The 4,572-nt window shown below is 32.9% G+C and overlaps 1 non-coding gene across 1 annotated transcript; it reads left to right on the top strand.

The window, feature by feature from the left end:
* Nucleotides 1-456: 456 nt before the first annotated feature.
* Nucleotides 457-611, top strand: LOC113343139. Its single transcript, XR_003357058.1, has one exon. It is a non-coding gene; the product is annotated as a U4 spliceosomal RNA (small nuclear RNA).
* Nucleotides 612-4,572: the final 3,961 nt, after the last annotated feature.

Raw genomic sequence — 4,572 nt, 5'->3', positions numbered from 1 at the left:
TTTAACATGATTAAATATATGGAGATCAATTAAGTTCCAAAAGTCAACTAAATGATTTAGATAATATTTGTTCACATCCCTAAAAAAGATATAAAATAGATATTAACTCCACGCACAAACCTCTTCATGAATTATGAACTTCCCTAAGTTCTCAATGTATAATTATAAATAACAAGAATTAAAGAGGAGGGTTGAATACTAGGGTTTATTTTATACTTGGTATTTCCCTTAACTAACAATTTATTAACTACTATTCTTGACATGAAGCCATGATTCGTGTGGTGATCAGTTAAATGGAGGGAAGTTAACAAAAGCTTAAAGCTTTTGGGCTTAAGAACGTTTTTATATTTCAGTCCATACGAATTTAGAGCTGATTAAAAAAGTCAGGGCTTCAATTTAAGAACTCACAAAAGTAATGTTTTTGGTCTGCCTTGTGCTGGAGCACACTTTGCCACCATTTAAAGCCAGCGTTGATGACGTAACTAATGAGGTAATAACCGAGGTGCGCCAATTGCTGGTTGAAAACAATTTCCGAACCCCCTACTCGTCCTTGGATCTACTAGGTCCGTCGAGAATTTTTGTAAGGGCTCCCTTCAAACAACGGTAAATCCCTAAATTACTCAAAAATAGACATTGGAAATATCTGAAAAACAACTCATTAATTTGATCTTTTCAACTAGGTTTTAGCGAGCTTACCGATTCCGCCACAACCTTTTTTAACTGTGAAACAGCTAATTTCAAATGAGTTAAAGAATGTTTAAAAAAATATTTATTGCGAACCAACAGGATAATCCAACACCTTGATCTAATAGTTTTCACATAGCTTTTATTTCCCTTCTTCACCTTTACATGTTAAATATCGAACGGAAACGGTGCAACGATATGCAGCTAGGAATTACCTATAGGTACTAGTTTAGTGATACTAGTTAGTGGCAGGTCCACCCACAAAAGCCCAGTAACATGAGGTCCAAAGTTTTAAAGAAAAAAGAAAATTGGACCTAAAATTTTATTCCCAGGTTCTACACATGTGCGAGATACATGAGACATATTTGTAAATTCCCAAAACACCCTCATGTATATAAAAACAGTGTAACTAAATTTCATTTCATTTTTTCTCTTTTCATTTCAATCTCTCAGATCCAAATCGGAGAGCAGCTAGAAGAAGGAAAAAATTCTTGGGTTTTAATCGTCGAACGCGAGATTATTTATTTCAATCTTGTTTCATTAGCCGAGATTTAGTTAGTTTTAATGTTGTCTCATATTTTTTTGAAACTATTTGGATTTGATTTTCAGTCTAATGGCGAAATCAATTGAGATACTGTATATGAAGTTGTTGCTTCCTACAGATCAAGAAAATCAGCTAATAATTAGTCAAGGTATTTGGTTTATATTTGATTCCTATGTTGATTTTTCAATTCATCTTAGTCTGTTGTTGGAGATCTCATATTTAGTTCGTATCTAGATAGATAATCATGTTTTATATACATTTCGTTAGTAGATCTGATATTTTACTTTCATTTTGTTGGTTTTTTAGTTTGTTTTTGTGTATTAACCATCAGTACATATATGATGTACTGATGGTTTTTGATGAAAATAGTTCAGATCTAGACGTAAATAATAAATTTGTTGTTGTTTGAGATTGTTTGATCCAGCAATAAATATATGATATTTTGTTCCAGGTATGTTTGCTAATCATCTTCTTTGATTATTTTGTTTGTTTTCTTCTTTTGATTTGTTTTTCGATTATATTATGAAGATCAAATCGATTTTCATGACGCTTTTATGTTTTTAGCTTTGTTACAGTTTGGTTTTGTGTATGAATTGACAATACGTATACGGCGTACTGATATAAAATTCTTTTGATTATGTTTTAATCAAATTTTTGCCACGGTTTTTGGGTTCGATCCATGAGTATGTAAGTGTAATACTGAAATATGTGCTTTGATTCGGTTATATTCATCGTTTCATCAATTCTTCTTTACATGAAGTTGATTTTTAGTTCATGATTATGCAGTACGTATATGGCGTACTGATAGAAACTTTTTTTGATTCTGTTTTATTCAGAGTTTTGGGTTCCATCCATGAGTACGTATGTGTAATACTGAACTATGTTCTTTGATTTTTAGTTATAAATCAGAGGTACATATATGGAATACTAAAAATAACTGCTTTAATTCTGTTATGTTCGTAGATTCATCGGTCTTTTCTTATCTTGGAGTTGATTTAGATAATGAATCAGCAATTCATATATGGATTACCTAAAGGTAACATGATTTTTTGTTTTGTTTTTACAGGTTCGTTGTTGTTTTTCGTAGTGGATTGTAATTCGATTGATAATTTTTTCAATTTAGTTTCATGTAAAATGAGTAGTATTATTTTGATGTGCTCAATGTTTTGTATGTACGAGAGCAGTATTACTTTGATGTGTTCAATGTTTCGTGTATATATGTACGGTTCGTAATTGCTTGTTAATACATTAGATTATCTAGAATTGTAATTAGCTGAATCAGTGCATATTGCATGTACTACTCATTTTTATTCGTTGTTCATCATGGTTGTGTCAATATTGTTACGTTTTGGTCGCATTTACAGGTTCAAGATGTCTATATCTAGTCCAAACACTAGGAACTTTTTTGAGTATACCATTTATTAACTGCAAATTAACTAGTTTTATTTTCAGTATATCATTTATGTACTGCAAATTCATAGTGTCTAACACACAGATTCATATATGTAAGCATAAGAATGGTTTTTTAATGAGTATGGAAGTTATGTACTGAAAATTCTGAGCCTTTTTTTCGGTTTCAATTTGTGTAGCTTTTTAGTTTCTGAGAGTATATCATATATGTACTCTTAGATTTTGCAGGTTTTTTATCCACTAGCATATGCTTAGTTCCTGGAGAAGATGTTGCATTAGTTCCTGGAGAAGATGTTGCTACTTGGTCCTCTTCAAATAAGGATTAGCTCATGATGTTGATTTCTTATTCAAAAACTTTCATCAGTTTTTAAATTATGTAATAGGGAATCTATCTCCTAAAACATTGTTGCGCTGCTGATTTGAACAGTAAAAGATAAAAAAAACTATCGATATATCATATTGGTTAAAATAAAACAGGGTTTCAGTACATCATATATGTACTACTAATTCATACCATTTTATGCTACTTTTTCAGCAAACACATATGTAGACTTCTTCTCAAACTTCACAAATCAGAACGTCTAGGTCTTCTACTATGTTTTTTTTTTTATTATATATGTAGATAAATTAGGTTTCTTTATGGGAGAGAAAATAGATATTAAAGGTGTGCAGGCACACACGTTTGGCAACAAGGAGTTTCTGGTCATTTCCATGTTTTGGTTAAATATGAACCTGTAGATAACTAATTAATCCGGTTGGACCCTACTATAAATAACCTTATGGGCTTAGGACCAAACAAGAAATTTTCCTTACTGCTAACGTTGAGATAAGCAACTTTTGGTGACATACTTGCTGCATGAACTGATTTAAAACGGAAATCTTCACTCCACCCTGAATATATTATATTTGCTGCAGGAACTGATTTAAAACGGAAATTTTCACCCCACCCTGAATATATTATATTTGCTCACTGATAGAACTTTTTTTATTGTAAAACTGGGAGATGCTTCGTATAAATCAAGAACTGATAGAATTGTTTTTATGGTAAAACTGTGAGGTGATATCTAAAGACTTAAAAGTTTAGACAAATAAAACTCCCATATTAAACGGTGAGGAAACCCTCATTTTTTATTGGTCGAAATAGGCCTTTTTTTATATTTTACCTTTTTTACATTTTGTGAAACGAGCGTTTTGGTGAGGACACTTGGCAACGTAGGAAAAAGATTAGAAAAGAAAACTAAATTCAATTTGCACCCATTACCAATTTGGGAAGATTGACTGGAGAAAATGGCTTGGGTTGCTAAACCTAATTGTGGCCATTCACGCACATCATATTCATTTTATTTAATATAGATAACCATTTAATCGGAATTCAATTGGCTTGTTGACTTTGTTAGATTTTTACTGAGCCTGGATTTGTCTGTCTATAGATTCGAAAGATGAAAGGGTGGGAAGCAAAAGAAATCCCATCTGATGGAGATCCAAGTTAATGGTGGAGATATTGCTCAAAAGGTCGACTTTTCTTACGGCTTTTTTGAGAAACAGGTTCCCGTTGACGCGATATTTCAGAAGGACGAGACGATTGATATAATTGGTGTGACAAAGGATAAGGGTTATGAAGGTGTGGTTACTCGATGGGGTGTTACTCGTCTTCCTCGTAAGACTCACAGAGGTTTGCGTAAGGTTGCTTGTATTGGTGCTTGGCATCCTTCTAGGGTTTCCTACACAGTTGCTAGGGCTGGTCAAAACGGATACCACCACCGGACTGAGATGAACAAAAATATTTACAGGCTTGGAAAGGTTGGCCAGGAGCCTCACACAGCACTCACCTAGTTTGATAGGTAAAGTGACATCTCTTTGCTCTAGTTTCTGTTTTCTAGTTCAGTTTATTTTTGGTGGTTAATTTACCCATACTTAGATGCTCCCCTGATGTA

The sequence above is a fragment of the Papaver somniferum genome, unplaced genomic scaffold (genome assembly GCF_003573695.1).
Source record: "Papaver somniferum cultivar HN1 unplaced genomic scaffold, ASM357369v1 unplaced-scaffold_54, whole genome shotgun sequence".
Taxonomy (NCBI): Eukaryota; Viridiplantae; Streptophyta; class Magnoliopsida; order Ranunculales; family Papaveraceae; genus Papaver; species Papaver somniferum.
This window is presented reverse-complemented; position numbering and strand designations above follow the sequence as displayed.